Genomic DNA, 17,383 nt, shown 5'->3' with positions numbered 1-17,383 from the left:
AATGAGTGTATTTAAAACTGCCTTTATTAGGCATTAAGGGAATAATGGAAAGTAGGAAAAGGGCAAGAAAGTGGATTTGATGTGAAAGGTCAGTCATGATCCCATTAAGGTAGAACAAATCTAATCTACCCCCCGATCCTATATCTTATGTACTCTTATGTTCATGTACTTATTTCAATCTGAAGCTTGTCCAGTTTTATGCGTGTGACTACCTTCTGGAAAAATGTTATAAGTCACATCTAAAGATGTCTGATGTAACTTACGTTTGAGTTTCAACTGAATTGCCCTGAAAGAACTTGTGTAAACTAGTGAGAAACACTATTCCAGTGTTTCTTAATTGCATGCCTGAGGAAATCAGTTCCATGGGGGCTGGACCTTATTACAACAGAGTTCTGTTATCTCATTTATCATTGTTAGTGTTTACATAGATAAATTAAAAGTTATAATAAAAAATATCCTTATTGCACAATAAGACAAAGGGATGTAGCTTGCTTTAGACTTCTCCAAATGTGCAGCTTTATTGACCCATCACAAACATTCTTATTAAATGTGATGTCTTCACCAAGTTGCTCTCCACGTGAGGTTACTTCAACCCAAGGCCTAGTTATCCAACTTTGAAGGAGAATCCAGTAAAATAATAATGAAGTGAAACCATACAGTATATGATTTCAAGTATTATATGATGGTGGGTGGGCTGCTTCAGTAATGCAAAGGTGCGAGGCCTTGAGAAACACGTGACCTCATTACCTTCCTATAAAATTCTTGCAGAGACTAGGTATGCTGGAGACATAAGTGACCTTGTGCACACACAAATATCTAATCAGAATAGTGAATGGTTTGAATAATAAGGACAGCAAAATAATAATCTTTTCCAAGTTCTGCTTCCCTACATTTTAAAATAGGCTATTTTTGGACTTTATATGGATGTCCATATACACAGCAGTATGCTTCAGGAACATTGTTTATCTGTCAAAATTTTGCTTTGCATTGATGCTGTAATTAGAAAGCTCTTAATTAAGACTCACACTCCCTTGACATCTTGAGAACCTTGCCTCGACTTTGAAATTGATTAAGTGAATGTAGCACATTGGGAAGGAGAAATTGTATGTGTGTACATTAACCATAAAAAAACTTAATCTCAGGCTTACTACAATTTAAAAAAAAACAACCAACAAAATAATTTTACACTATGCAAATACTGTTATAAAATAGCTAGTTTAATAAAGAGTTGAAAATTTGATTTTCAATTAATTATCAGTTTTTCTGAATTTGTACTTTATCATTTTGGTGATCAACTATTAATAGGCTAACAAATAAATGCACTAAAGATGACCCTATTATATTTACATTTCCTTTATTTTATAATGCTCCTTGCTTTGAAAGTATATTGCAACTTTTCATATCGTAAATCAATACAGACACAATATTTTAAATTTGGAAAATTCTTAGCTTTTTGTGTGCAAAGGAAGAAATAAATAGTTCCTTTTTAATGTCTTGTAATCTATTGCTGTGATCAAATGGAAATGTTAAGATGAAGGCGTTTTGTGGAATCCAGTCCTCATTTTCATATTCAGGGATAAAAGGATTACCTTCATCGATGTATATACTTTTTAATACCTGTCAAAAATGCATTCATGTTGCAACAAACATTTAACTGAAGTATTTATGGATTCTTAGAATCCAAAATGACGTGGACCATAAGAATTGACATTTATGGCATTTCAAAATGAGAATAAAAATGATCCTACTGTTCTTAATATCTTGTTATTCAGAGGAGAACACACAATAAAAATGAACTTAAAAATTCAGTGTTGTTCCCTTCACATAACCTTTGTGCAGCTAGCTGTTCAAAAATCATGAGCAGCACATCTAAACAAAGTTAGACAGAAAAAGAATGCCAATTCAAAGAGCTTTTGAAACCAAAACTCAACTTAAAAGCCTGAGAAATCAAGGTACCTGAAGAAAGGATCTTCATCATACCCTGCTGCCACATCAGCTTTTGACACAACAGACTGTAATGATTTATCCAGCTGTTTGAATTTTACACTGTAACATACAAAACTACTATTGATTTTGGCAAATCCATCCAAGCTCATTTGTTTTTGATTCTTTCCTCTGTGTTGTGACAAACCTCTTCCATGTCTATACAAAGCTATAAATAACCTCAGGCTAATACAGGAAAAGTCTAACGATGGGCAAAAAAGCAATAGCAATTGTGTAAGAAAGCAATGCAGATTGAATAATCAGGCTGCATTACTGGGTGAAAACAGACATCAATCTTACATTTTCAAGGAAATGCAAACTACCTGTCTAATAATGTATTGTTTTTTTTGTCCCATCTGATCATGCTTTCTCTCCAATTTTTTTCTCTCTCAATCATTGTTGTTTCCTTCAAAGATAGGCTTGCATTTTATGGACAGTGAAACCTGCAAGAATTAACCCACCAGGAGCCTGACTGCTGCTGTGCAGCTTCATATGGTTTCTAAAGACAATTGGGGAGAAATAAATTATTTTGTATGGAATGTTTCACTCAAATTAATAAGGCATGTAATAAATATGATTTAAATAAAAGAAACAAATCAGTTCTGATGAAAACGAGTTGTCATAACAACAATTGCAATCTACTTAATACTGTGAGGTCAGTACCATTTAAACATAATATTTTGCCACCTGAATTACTTCAGACTTGTATGGATTTATTAATTTTGTAAATGTAAGAAACATTGTATCAATCCAAAAGCAATTGACTTAATAAGTTGATTACTAAATATTTGTTGTCTGAGAAATCTATGAGTCATAGAGTCATAGAGATGTACAGCACGGAAACAGACCCTTTGGTCCAACTAGTCCATGCTGACCAGATATCCTAGTCCCATTTGCCAGCACTTGGCCCATATCATTCTAAACTTTTCCTATTCATATACCCATCCAGATGCCTTTTAAATGCTGTATTTGTACCAGCCTCCACCACTTCCTTTGGTAGCTTATTCCATACACACACCACCCTCTGTGTGGAGAAGTTGCAACTTGGGTCCCTTTTATATTTTTTCCCTCTCACCCTAAACCTAAGCCCTATAGTTCTGAACTCCCCAACCCAGAGAAAAGACCTTGTCTATTTATTCCCCCTCATGATTTTATAATATAAAATAGGGTCTATAAGGTCACCCCTCAGCCTCCAACCCTCCAAGGAAACCAGCCATAGCCTATTCAACCTTTCCCTATAGCTCAAATCCTCCAAACATGGCAACCTCTTTATAAATCTTTTCTGAACCCTTTCAAGTTTCACAACATTCTTCCGATAGGAAGGAGACCAGAATTGCATGCAATATTCCTAAAGTGGCCTAAACAATGTCCTGCATAACCGCAATATGACCTCCCATTTCCTATACCCAATACTTTGACCAAGAAAGGAAAGCATACTGAAGGCCTTCTTCACTCTTCTGTCTACCTGCGACTCTATTTTCAAGGAAATATGAACCTGCACTCTAAGGTCTCTTTGTTCATTACCATAAAGTGTATAAGTCCTCCTTTGGTTTGCCTTTTCAAAATGCAGCACCTCACATTTATCTAAATTAAACTCCATCTGCCACTCCTCAGCCTGTTAGCCCATCTGATCAAGGTCCCTTTGTACTCTGAGGTAACATTCTTCGCTGTCCACTACACCTCCAATTTTGGTGTCATCTGCAAACTTACTAAATGTACCTTCTATGTTCACATCCAAATTATTTATGTCAATGACAAAGAGCAGTAGGCCCAGCACTGATCCTTGTGGCACTCCACTGGTCACAGGTCTCCAGTCTGAAAAATAACCCTCCACCACCACTGCCCTCTGTCTTCTACCTTTGAGCCAGTTCTGTATCCAAATGGCTAGTTCTCCCTGTGTTCCATGAGATCTAACCTTGCCAACCGGTCTCCCATGGGGAACCTTGTCAAACGCCTTACTGAAGTCCATATAGATCACGTCTATTGCTCTGCCCTTATCAATCCTCTTTGTTACTTCTTCAAAAAACTCAATCAAGTTTGTGAGACATGATTTCCCACACACGAACCTATGCTGACTATCCCTAATCAGTTTTTGCCTTTCCAAATATGTGTAAATCCTTTCCCCCAAGATTCCCTCCAACAACTTGCCCACCACTGACGTCAGGCACACCAGTCTGTAGTTCCTTGGTTTTTTTCTTATAATCTTTCTTAAAAAGTGGCACCATGTTTGCCAATCCCCAGCACCTCATCTGTGACTATCGATAATACAAATATCTCAGCAAGGGGTCCAACAATCATTTCCCTAGCTTCCCACAGAGTTCTAGGGTATGCCTGATCAGGTCCTGGGGATTTATCCACGTTTGTGTGTTTCAAGACATCCAGCACCTCCTCCTCTGTAATATGTACATTTTTTAAGATGTCACCTTCTATTTCCTCACATTCTATATCTTCCATGTCTTCTCCACAGTAAACACTGATGCAAAATACTCGTTTAGTATCTCCACATCTCATGCGGCTCCACACATTGGCTGGAGAAAGTGAGGTCTGCAGATGCTGGAGATCAGAGATGGAAATGTGTTGCTGGAAAAGCGCAGCAGGTCAGGCAGCATCTAGGGAACAGGAGAATCGACGTTTCGGGCATTAGCCCTTCCTGAAGAAGGGCTAATGCCCGAAACGTCGATTCTCCTGTTCCCTAGATGCTGCCTGACCTGCTGCGCTTTTCCAGCAACAAATTTCCATCTCCACACATTGGCTGCCTTGCTGATCTTTGAGGGGGCCTATTCTTTCCTTAGTTACCGTTTTGTCCTTAATGATTCTCACATGCAAGATAAAGATAACCAGAGTATTCACCAAGGTTATATTTAAATTGAGAACAGATGCCCTATTGTTGTCATTAATAAAATAGTTTATTTAAGTTAATAAGTAGTGAGTAGGGTAAAAACGGACATTACAATATAGCAATGTAAGGGAATGCAAAGAGAAATGCATAGGAAAAGTTATTTAAAAGAACATTAATATTTGCACCTGGATATTTTTATTTCAGCTAGGTTTGCTGCCTCTATCTGGTAGTCACGAATCGCCATTTTTAAAATTATTACTATTTTGTAAGAGTTATTGCAGAGAAGGTCCTACTGGGAGCAATCACCTTGCTGTCATCAATAATTGTGAAGTTCGTGAACAGTTTGGTGAAATCCCCAATGTTCTGCTCTAAGGATTAACTGGTCATTCTTTTCATTGATGTTTATTGGATTTTGCCGTGTACAAGGCCACTATTGTGTTTGCTTACCTAACAAAAATTGCTAAATGTCAAAGTAATTAATTACACGTGAAGCATACTAATATATTTCAGAGATGTGATGGGGCTGCAGATATAAATTTGAATCTTGCTGTATTAATCCATTTAAGAAGTCATCATGATAATGGCTGTTAATTATATCTGGGAACATCCAATAATAAATCTCAATAGTCTTTATTTAGCATTTTGAAATAAATCTTTTAAGATTATGCATTTTCTGATACCAAATATGTAAATGCTGCAATCCCTTCTGCAAGGCACAGTTTAACAAATTTCCACAGTGTTGAGCTTCAAATATTTCCAAATTCCTTCTCATGCATAATGATGTGAATTTTGAATAATTCACAATTAATTGACACACAATGAAAGAAAAGTCAGCTGCTTTTCCTAATAAAACTAAAATTTAACATTTTTCACTAAATTCCATCACACTCATTGCCTTCATTGGGTGTTAGTCATTATTGTAGAAGAGGTTGTTTTCAGGAATGAATCAGCTAAAACGCAACCCCTCCTGAGCTTTTTAGAAGTCTCTTTGAACTTAAAGGAAACACAATAAGCATGAAGCAAAATGTTTGTTTCAATGATATGTTCTATGTTGCTGAAGACAAGACAGTAACAATATAACACAGATGGGCTCTTTCCCTTATAATCTGGTTTCCCTCAATTAAACCTATATCATGGTAATCCTTGGGTTAACTGGAGAAAAATCTGCAAATCATATTAATAAAAAGCAAATCTGAAACAAACATGTAAGATGTATCAGACATATTGCTAATAATAAACTGATGGCTTATATACTTTTACAAGAGGTCATTTTGACTCAGGTGATTATGTAAAACCCTTCAACTGTACACTTTGCAATTATTCTGATTTTTCATTCTATTGAAGCTAATGGAATTTAAAATAGGGAGAGATACATAAAGGATAGCTGAATTTAGATCACAGTGTACATTAACACTCCAAATCAAAATGATTTTATTATATATTGAGTTATCACTTTGTACAGTTAATCTAATAAATACAATATTCAATTGAAAAAACTAACTGTATAAAATTAACATAGTTTGCGATGGTATAATACTGGATATTGGTATGCCAATATATTATGAACAAAAATACTATGGAGACAAGTTGCAATTTGTTTTAACATTTTTGTTAACTCTCACATATGATTACATTTAGCACCCTCAGGGAACTCTCTTTTCAAATAGAAAATCTCCCTTTATAACATGTCAATATATTTTCATTCTATCTGAGTGGATAAAGGATGTTGGACATTTGGAGTTCAGATTTGAAAACTTTGCTTGGTAGTTTCATCAGTGGTAGTAACATGGCCTTACCTAACCAGGCATCAAATTCAGAGCAAAACGCCAAAAGAAGAGGGCTTTTAACCTTCGACAAGAAGAATTTGCAACAGTTTCTATTAGACTATCGAAGAATTTGCCTGGAAGCTCAGTTTGAAAGATCTGTTCATCTGTAGTCAGAATGGTGAGATGGTGAAACAAGAGCTACTTATATGAGGTACGTAATACAATAATGGATAAATTCACTGAGGCTGGAAAGTGATACTTTGATGAAAGTGAATGAGCTGCTCCACCTTTCATGCTTTTCATATTTCTGAATATACAAATTTGCTTCCACTAATTCAGTGATCCAAAGGATTGGGCATTTTGATAGCTCACGGAAGCAAACATAAAAAAATGTTTTATCATTAAAACAATATCAACTTATTTTGTATGTTCCTCGTGATTTAAAGAATGAGAATGAGTGCGTACCATAATTCTCCTTCCCTTCCGTATCAATAAGACATCATCTAACTTTCCAGCTGTAAACAAAGAAGTAAGATGACAAAAGAAGATGTGTATAAGATGTTCTGTACTGAAGCTCAATGTAAAGCTATCTTCTAAGGATGTGTTTCTTGAGGTTTAAAAATGCCCCTTAAATAAAATAATAAGCTATTATTGTTTCATGATACCAGCTACAGCATAAAGAAAATTGCTGACTTTTATTTAAGTAAATGTTTCAATTTTAACTCAGACAATAACATAAACAAAAGCTTACCTTTCTTCTTATAAATAGGTGAATTGTATACATTAATAAAGCATACAGAAAACCCTTACCCAAAAGGAAATTGCATAGAATTATGGGAAAAATAAAAATAAAAATGACACCCTGTATGTGCCTGCATTTTCTCAAATTTGGTCTAGTTGTCCCGAAACTTGCACTAACCTGCTGTTTATCAATCTATTAGTAATATACTGCAACAAATACAATGGAGTCTAATTGTGGAATTTATTTTTCCCGATTGGATTGTAATATGTAATTAAAATTTCATCAGAGCGTGAGGTTAAAATAACAGTGATTCCAACGACTCTGAATTATGGTGATAAGCAGGTTTATTGTGTAGAATATAAACATTATTGGATACATTATATGTAATACACAGTCAGATCTCTGTGACAGTTTGTAAACTGACCATTAAATATCAATAATTAAAAGCTACTGCCATATCACCTTCCATTAGTCATTTGGTAAAAATGATTAAATTATGATCGGATAAGAAGTCACAAGTCTGACGTTCTTTCCAAATGTGATTAGGTATTTAGGAACATATTTGTTATCTTTACATTCAATGGATCTGACTCATTGGCTCTTGTATATTCATTTACCAATGATTGCTTATCACAAAGGTAGAATTCACACATTTACTTTCTCAGTCAGCCCCATGTTGATTATACAGCCTTTGTGCTTGAAAGATTTGTACGGGTTTGCACAAAAGAACTCATTTAGTTCTGGTTACCTAATATTCTAGGTCAGTTGATGGACAATTTACTTGGTGAATAACCTCATAAAAGGTTACGGTTAGACTTAAAATAAGTTTTCCCCCCAAATATTGCAAAATTTATCATAGGGGCTGTGTGGAGTCACTAAGTCTGCGGGATGTAATCTGACATCCCGGTTATTCTGCAGCCACTCTATGGCCATAACAAAGCCCTATTTAATACCCTGCCAATCACTACAGTACAGTAGCTCAAGAAGAGGGCTGATCAAGGCTTTTCTTTGATTTTTTATTATTAATAAGAAAAAAGTTCCTTTTCTCTTATAACTTTAGTAGATTTTATAAGGTTAGTTTGATATGTTATTTTTATGATTGTTAAACATTCCTTCCAAAATCTTCAGTGCATGTGCCTGTCTATTGAAGTAAGGGGTTGAAGGAATTTAAGATTCAGTTTGCAATAAATGGGATGAACTGGATCACATTTCAACTGTAATGCCTCATAGATTATCATCTTGTTAAAAATGGTCAAATATATCTTCACATTTGAACAAACTGTTTTAGTTTTATTTTCTGGGTGAGTGTTTATAATTTATTTTTACTGAAGGCATGAAAATTTCACTTACATGTTGAAATTAAAAATTAGTTGGATCAGTGTAATTCAAATCAGACTTGCTTCCTCAAAAACGTCAGTGAACTTGCTTATAGGAAAACACTGTTTCTCCAATCTGCTTTAGAAATATTTTAGTCATTTGAAAAATAATATGTGTAATAACACCCTCAAGCGAGCAAAAAAAGGATAGTTGAAGCAAATGTAGTCTTATGGAAGAATGTTATCTTCATGTGAACTTTAACTGGACTGTTGAACTCATGAAAGAGAATTTCACATGGACTCCCTATAACTAATGCTTGCGCTTACATTAATATGATTTAGTAATGAAGAAAACATTTGGAAACATGTCCATAGATTATTGATTAACTTGGCTACAGATTATTTCATGAATCAAGTTATGAGGTTAGATGAAGAAAATACAGGGCAAGACAAAAATCTTCAGCTGATATTCAACAATAGTGTGCAAACTGATTACATGTTGAACGCTATAAAACAAACAGGTTAATTTTGATTCCTATTTTAAAATTTGATAAAGCAATAATGACACATTATTACAGCAATGTCAAATAATTTTCCCTCTGGTTTAATTCCATACAGCATGAGGCAACTAGCAGACCATGCTCTCAACAATACAAATATCTTTAATAAATTATGTTTCTATTTGTGCAAAGCACTTTTAAATGATACCACTCTACTGATATCATTATTGGATACAACACAGGTTCCTAGTGACTAAACACACAAACACCTGAGCTACTTCCACATGGGTAGCAGACACAAATATAAGTAAAACTTGTTGAAGTTACAGACTGAAGTTTACCAAAAATTGGCTAAGTGTCAATTTCAGAAAGTTTAATGATGAGGTTTCCTTCCAATAGCTATGGCGGGTTATCTCAAACAATACTCCACTGCACACCTTATGTATGCATCATGTCTATATGGCGAGTGCTCATACTACTGTGGACTAGGCAGTGGCAGAAATGCTCACCATTCCTGGAACCTTCTGGAATTTTCAGTTCTAGTGTCATATTTAAAGTTCAGCTGTGGTCCAGGGGAAATGCTGCCAGCCAGGAATAGCCTTTCACAATGGAAGTAGGGGAGGGCAAAGAATAGCAGCAAGTTTACAATCAACCAACAATGTCTTCACCAAACTCAGACCTATTGGAAGTGGGTCTCAAAGTCCTATCTGGCTTGTTGCACCCAATGCTAGAGCACTTCATCACGGTGAAGTTGATGCTCCTCCTATTCAATGTCCTCATCTTCCTCTTCAGAATACTTCTGCCACTTTCTCACCTCTTCAGAGTCCATCATATTTCCTCCTTGACTGCTCAGAGCACAGCATTCAAGAATCTATGGTCCATATTACCTGGAGTAACTTCAGCGTTTTCCCAGGCTGATCCAAGTATCTGAATCTTGTCTTCAGCAAGCGTATCATCTAATTCATGATGCCCTGGTGGAAAATGGGCAGTTTTTTATCTACTTTTGGCATTGGTCACAATGTTAAGTAACTTGGCCATGGTTACCACGTTTCCTTTGCCTCCAAGCAGCCATCCCAGTTCCTGAACCTAGCAGGAATATGAAGGTTATAGAGTCATAGTCATACAGCATGAAATTCTCAAAGGTACAAGCATTAAGGTTGCTTCAGCAGCGCCTGGTACAGATGTCTATGAGGTAAGACCAATGATTACAGATGACTTACATCTGGGCCAAATGGAATTGATGCACTGATGAAGTCAGTTGCTTTTTGAAATGACACTCTCAATGCAACATTTGTAAATGCTGTAACACCTTGCATACAGGGAAAGCCAGCGATGTTGGCATTCTTTGCAGCCTGGGCTGCGTTCACCTCATCACAGGGAAATAAGAAAGACATAGCGTGATCTGTCATAAATTACATTGTTAACTTGATACATTTGGGAGTTGAGAACAATGTTTAATTAATCCTGCCACACTTAAAATCTCCGACTGTATTTGCAAGGCATGGTGTCCGCTGTACACAATCCGGACTCATCACAGCTTGGTATGGCAACTGCTCAGCCTGACACTGCAAGAAATTACAGAGAGTTATGAATACTGGTCAGTCCATCATGAAAACCAGCCTTTCTCCCATTGACACTTCCTGCTGCCTTGGGAAAGCAGCCAAAACAATCAAAGACCCCTCCCAGCCAGTCCATACTCTCTTCCATGCTCTTCCACTGAGCAAAAGGTGCAAAGTTTGAAAACATGTACCAACAGATTTAAAAACAGCTTTCTCCCTGCTGTTATCGGACTTATGAATGGACCTCCCATATATTAGAGTTGACCTTCCTCTGCACCTTCTCAGCAGCTGTAACACTGCATTCTGCATTCTGTTCTATTATCCTAAAGCACTTACATAATGAATGATTTGTCTGGTTAGTATACAAAACAACACTTTTTACTGTGTCTTGTATATGTGGCAATGATAAATCAAATCAAATCAAACTATATCAAATGTCCATGTATAAGCATCCGATAGCCCTCCTTGTCAGAGTACCCCCAGTCTCACTGTATTGAGGCTATCTGCTCACTTTACCACTGACCAAGGGCCTGCAGTTTTACTGTGTGAAACCATGACAAGCTTTGTCACACTAAAACCCAAGTCAAGTCTGTCGGGCTGTGAGGCTCGAAGTTCTGAATGATGTGAAAATGTGCAAAAATGTAAGGCAAAGTTTGGCGAAGATGCTTTGAACACCCAAAGTCAATGTATGCTAAGAAGAGCCCTAACATGCAACTAAAGAATCCCGAGATGCAACCTACTCTGATGTGTGAGATGGAACCCTGTAGGCACGTCAAAGTCAGCCTGTCAACAGCTTGTAGTGAACAGTGTTGATGGCCTCCAAAATGCAGCAATGATTCTACATGAGTAAGAGATGTGCCACGATGGTGTGGTGAGATTGGTGCATGTCCAATGCCAACCTTCATGGGGAAAGAATGCAGGCAAATGCTGCTCATGGGTGGTACCTTGAAATGTCAGGGAATACAGGCTAGGCTGGAGCCCAGAGGATTATGTGGCTAAGCTGGAGCCCAGAGGAACATGTGACTAAGCTGGAGCCCAAAGCAACATGTGATTAAACTGGAGCCCACAGGAATATGTGACTAAGCTGGAGCCCAGAGGAACATGTGACTAAGCTGGAGCCCAGAAGAACATGTGGCTAAGCTGGAGCCCAGAGGAACATGTGACTAAGCTGGAGCCCAGAGGAACATGTGACTAAGCTGGAGCCCAGAGGAACATGTGACTAAGCTGGAGCTTAGAGGAACATGTGATTGAGCTGGACCCCAGAGGCACATGTGACTAAGCTGGAGCCCGGAGGAGTATGTGACTAAGCTGGAGCCCAGAGGAACATGTGACTAAGCTGGAGCCCAGAGGAACATGTAACTAAGCTGGAGCCCAGAGGAACATGTGGCTAAGCTGGACCCCAGAGGAACATGGGGCTAAGCTGGACCCCAGAGGAATATGTGACTAAACTGGAGCCCAGAGGAGTATGTGACTAAGGTGGAGCCCAGAGGAACATGTGACTAAGCTGGAGTCCAGAGGAATATGTGACTAAGCTGGAGCCCAGAGGAACATGTGGCTAAGATGGAGCCCAGAGGAATATGTGACTAAGCTGGAGCCCAGAGGAACATGTGACTAAGCAGGAGCCCAGAGGAGTATGTGGCGAAGCTGGAGCCTAGAGGAACATGTGACTAAGCTGGAGCCCAGAGGAATATGTGACTAAGCTGGAGCCCAGAGGAGTATGTGGCTAAGCTGGACCCCAGAGGAACATGTGACTAAGCTGGAGCCCAGAGGAATATGTCACTAAGCTGGAGCCCAGAGGAATATGTGACTAAGCTGGAGCCCAGAGGAGTATGTGACTAAGCTGGAGCCCAGAGGCGTATGTGACTAAGCTGGAGCCCAAAGGAATATGTGACTAAGCTGGAGTCCAGAGGAATATGTGACTAAGCTGGAGCCCAGAGGAGTATGTGAGTAAGCTGGAGCCCAGAGGAACATGTGGCTAAGCTGGAGCCCAGAGGAGTATGTGACTAAGCTGGAGTTGAGGAACATGTGGTTAAGCTGGAGCCCAGAGGAATATGTGACTAAGCTGGAGCCCAGAGGAGCATATGACTAAGCTGGAGCCCAGAGGAACATGTGGTTAAGCTGGAGCCCAGAGGAATATGTGACTAAGTTGGAGCCCAGAGGAGCATATGACTAAGATGGAGCCCAGAGGAACATGTGGTTAAGCTGGAGCCCAGAGGAACATGTGGCTAAGCTGGAGCCCAGAGGAATATGTGACTAAGCTGGAGCCCAGAGTAACATGTGGCTAAGCTGGAGCCCAAAGGAACATGTAACTAAGCTGGAGCCCAGAGGAACATGTGGCTAAGCTGGAGCCCAGAGAAACATGTGACTAAGCTGGAGCCCAGAGGAATGTGTGACTAAGCCGGATCTCAAAGGAACATGTGACTAAGCTGGAGCCCAGAGGAACATGTGAATAAGCTGGAGCCAAGAGGAACATGTGACTAAGCTGGAGCCCAGAGGAGTATGTGACTAAGCTGGAGCCCAGAGGAACATGTGACTAAGCTGGAGCCCAGAGGAACATGTGGCTAAGCTGGAGCCCAGAGGAACATGTGACTAAGCTGGAGCCCAGAGGAACATGTGGCTAAGCTGGAGCCCAGAGGAATATGTGGCTAAGCTGGAGCCCAGAGGCGCATGTGACTATGCTGGAGCCCAGAGGAACATGTGACTAAGCTGGAGCCCAGAGGAAAATGTGACTAAGCTGGAGCACAGAGGAACATGTGACTAAGCTGGAGCCCAGAGGAACATGTGGCTAAGCTGAAGTCCAGAGAAACATGTGACTAAGCTGGAACCCAGAGGAACATGTGAGTAAGCTGGAGCCCAGAGGAACATGTGACTAAGCTGGAGCCCAGAGGAGTATGTGACTAAGCTGGAGCCCAAAGGAACATGTGACTAAGCTGGAGCCCAGAGGAACATGTGGCTAAGCTGGAGCCTAGAGGAACATGTGACTAAGCTGGAGCCCAGAGGAACATGTGACTAAGCTGGAGCCCAGAGGAACATGTGGCTAAGCTGAAGTCCAGAGAAACATGTGACTAAGCTGGAACCCAGAGGAACATGTGAGTAAGCTGGAGCCCAGAGGAACATGTGACTAAGCTGGAGCCCAGAGGAGTATGTGACTAAGCTGGAGCCCAAAGGAACATGTGACTAAGCTGGAGCCCAGAGGAACATGTGGCTAAGCTGGAGCCCAGAGGCGTATGTGACTAAGCTGCAGCCCAGAGGAACATGTGACTAAGCTGGTGTCCAGAGGAGCATGTGACTAAGCTGGAGCCCAGAGAAACATGTGGCTAAGCTGGAGCCCAGAGGAGTATGTGACTAAGCTGGAGCCCAGAGGAATATGTGACTAAGCTGGAGCCCAGAGGAGCATGTGACTAAGCTGGAGCCCAGAGGAACATGTGACTAATCTGGAGCCCAGAGGAACATGTGGCTAAGCTGGAGCCCAGAGGAATATGTGACTAAGCTGGAGCACAGAGGAATATGTGACTAAGCTGGCACCCAGAGGCATATGTGGCTAAGCTGGAGCTCAGAGGAACATGTGGCTAAGCTGGAGCCCAGAGGAGTATGTTACTAAGCTGGAGCCCATCGGAGCATGTGATTAAGCTGGAGCTCAGAGGAGCATGTGACTAAGCTGGAGTCCAGAGGAGCATGTGACTAAGCTGGAACCCTGAGGAACTTGTGACTAAGCTGGAGCCCAGAGAAACATGTGGCTAAGCTGGAGCCCAGAGGAGTATGTGACTAAGCTGGAGCCCAGAGGAATATGTGACTAAGCTGGAGCCCGGAGGAACATGTGACTAAGCTGGAGCCCAGAGGAGTATGTGACTATCCTGGAGCCCAGAGGAACATGTGACTGTACTTGAGCCCAGAGGAACATGTGACTATGCTGGAGCCCAGAGGAACATGTGGCTAAGCTGGAGCACAGAGGAACATGTGGCTAAGCTGGAGCCCAGAGGAACATGTGACTAAGCTGGAGCTGCGAAGTATCCACTCAGAATGTCATTTTGGAAAATGTCACTGTTTAGTTTAAATGCATTGCAAATGCATTAAAGCGAAGCAAGAACCGCTAAAAATGAGATGTTAATGCACACAAATGGACCCTTAACTACTCACCAGTATAATAGTTGTTTTGTTATTAAAACCTTGGAAAATTGGTCTCTTTATTGTGACATCGAGAAATTAATTCTACCAAACTCATCATATTTTCCCAACTGACTCGACATTTCACGCATCGTTCAGGGATTGGGGTGTGTCTGTTGAGTGCAGCTTTAAGTGTAGCATTTGGGAATTGTACTGAGGTATAAGGAGAGGCTGGATGGGCTGGTATTTCTCTTTCCCTAGAGCATGGGAGGTTGAGAGGTGACCTTGTTGAGGTTGATAAAATCATGAATTGCGTAGGTGAGGTGAATAGCAAAGGTCTTTTCCCCAGAGTGGGGAGTTCAAAACTAGGGGGCATATTTTTAAGGTCAGAGGAGAAAGATTTAAAAGGGACCTGAGAGGCAACATTTTCACACAGAAGGTTGTTTGTACATGGAATGAACTGCCAGAGGAAGTGGTAGCTGCAGGAGTAGTTACAACATTTAAAAGGAAAGGTTTAGAGGGATATGAGCCAAGTGCAGAGACTCAGGACAAGTTTAGTTTGGGAACTTGGTCGATCTGGACAAGTTGGACCAAAGGGTCTGTTTCTGTGCTGTATGATTCTATGACTCTATAAATAAATAGGTGGAAGATTATTACTAAATATGAGGCAGGATTCTGAGGTTGATTGAAAATAGACCAAACCAGAAGAAGCAACATGGCACAGCATCTCTAATGGTTGTCACAAGGAGCAAAGTAAACATTGTACAAAGAGCACAAAAATAGCTTGCAGTTTAGAACAAATCAAAACAAAACTGTTTACATTCACAGGTCTAGGGGATGAGACATAGAAGGAATACAACAACCAGATTACAGAAGAGATTCAATAGGTTTAGAATGCAGGCTAGGCTGTAGGAAATATCACTCAATGTGGAAAAGTGTATGGCTATGATACTAATAGAGAGTTATAAATAGTTGGAATGTGAACAGATTGACTTTCATCTACAGAACCAATGCAATAGAAGAATCTGGCAATTTTAATTATTCACTTACTAAATCTGACAGCATAAGAAAAGCATGTTGTGTCTTGAGATACTAACCAGAGGATATCATAAATTCACACAGATGACAATGGGTCATTACCATGGCACTGATATGATTGCAGCTATAATGTGAAATTCAACTCGAGAAGCTGCACTACAACAAGGATATTCAGGCATTAAAGTATATAAATGGGCAATTGCACAGACATACATTTTAAAGTATATAAATGGGCAATTGCACAGGCATACATTTTAAAGTATTTGTGATAAAGCAAAAATGAAACGTCTGGGGCTGTTTACTCTGATGAAAGGCAGCCTTAAAGAGAATCATGCTTGCATTCAAGATCGGTGAGGGAATTAATGAATTGAATACTAGTCGCATGCTTGAGGTTGCTTATACTCTAGCACCATGTAGGCTGAAGCATAGAAGAGAAAAGATGATCAGCAGTTCAGATTTTCCCAGATACTTTGCACAGCCAATGAAAATGTATCAAATGGATTGTAAAGATGGCAGCAGGGGCAGATGGAGGTTCATGTTAATCTTTACCTTGTGGGTGATACTCTGCTGGAGACTATCAATTAGGCAGGCCCTAACGTGGATGGTCAATAGACCATTAGAATGACTCTTGCTATGTAGATTTAACCCTTGGTGTGAAATATGTAAGGGAGAATTCGACAGAGATTTCAGGAAGGCAGTGCAATTGTTCTACGGAATTTTGTTTAGTTTGTTACATTTTTATAATCTTATTAACTCCAATCTTTACATTTACAGTAGAAACTACTTGATGAGTCATGATGTAATTATACCCTCCAGCTTGTAAACACATTTGCAGCAAAAACCAGAAATTATAATGTAAGAGAAAAAAGACCATGTGGGTGACTTTAAAATTGATACTGAATTAAATGTATTTGTTCTGCTCCACACTGGGGTAAACCTTTTCATTCCCTTGAGCTGTGTGGGCAATGACAAGAAATATGGGAAAATACATTGGAAATGAAAAAAAAAATCAGAATCTTGACAGAAAGAAAAGCATTTGATTTTTCATTTAAATGTCAGTCTCAGAATGTTGTTAATGTCTGGGATCTACCTAATTTCCATGCACTTGTGCTTTATTTCACCACTTTCTATGCAATTTCCAATTCTCCTCTTCTTCCCTGAGGAATTAGACACCTTAAATTCCTAACATGAAAGTCAGAATGGCTGACTGGTCAATCTTCTTCTTGCACTAACTTCATCACAAAGTATGCTACTTGGACATTGTTGTTCTTTACCCAAACACGTTAGCATTGGGAAACCACAACCGCATCACGTCATCGTGCCTACTCTCAGATAAACTGGATTAAAATACTGGGACAGCCTCCTCAACAGCATAGTGGGGTTTGAACACTAAATGGATTGCAGTGGTTCAAAAGGGCAGCACACCACTGCCTTCTCAAAGGCAACTAGGCTTAAGTACTAAAAACTGGCCCAACCAGCACTGGTCACATTCACAAGTGAATGTTTAAAAATCTCACACCACTTAAACTCTTGACG

Source organism: Chiloscyllium plagiosum, unplaced genomic scaffold, assembly GCF_037043375.1.
Source record: "Chiloscyllium plagiosum isolate Xiang-an unplaced genomic scaffold, Cpla_swu_hap1 HiC_scaffold_5, whole genome shotgun sequence".
NCBI lineage: Eukaryota > Metazoa > Chordata > Chondrichthyes > Orectolobiformes > Hemiscylliidae > Chiloscyllium > Chiloscyllium plagiosum.
The sequence above is the reverse complement of the archived record's forward strand: the minus strand, read 5'-3'. Positions refer to the sequence as shown.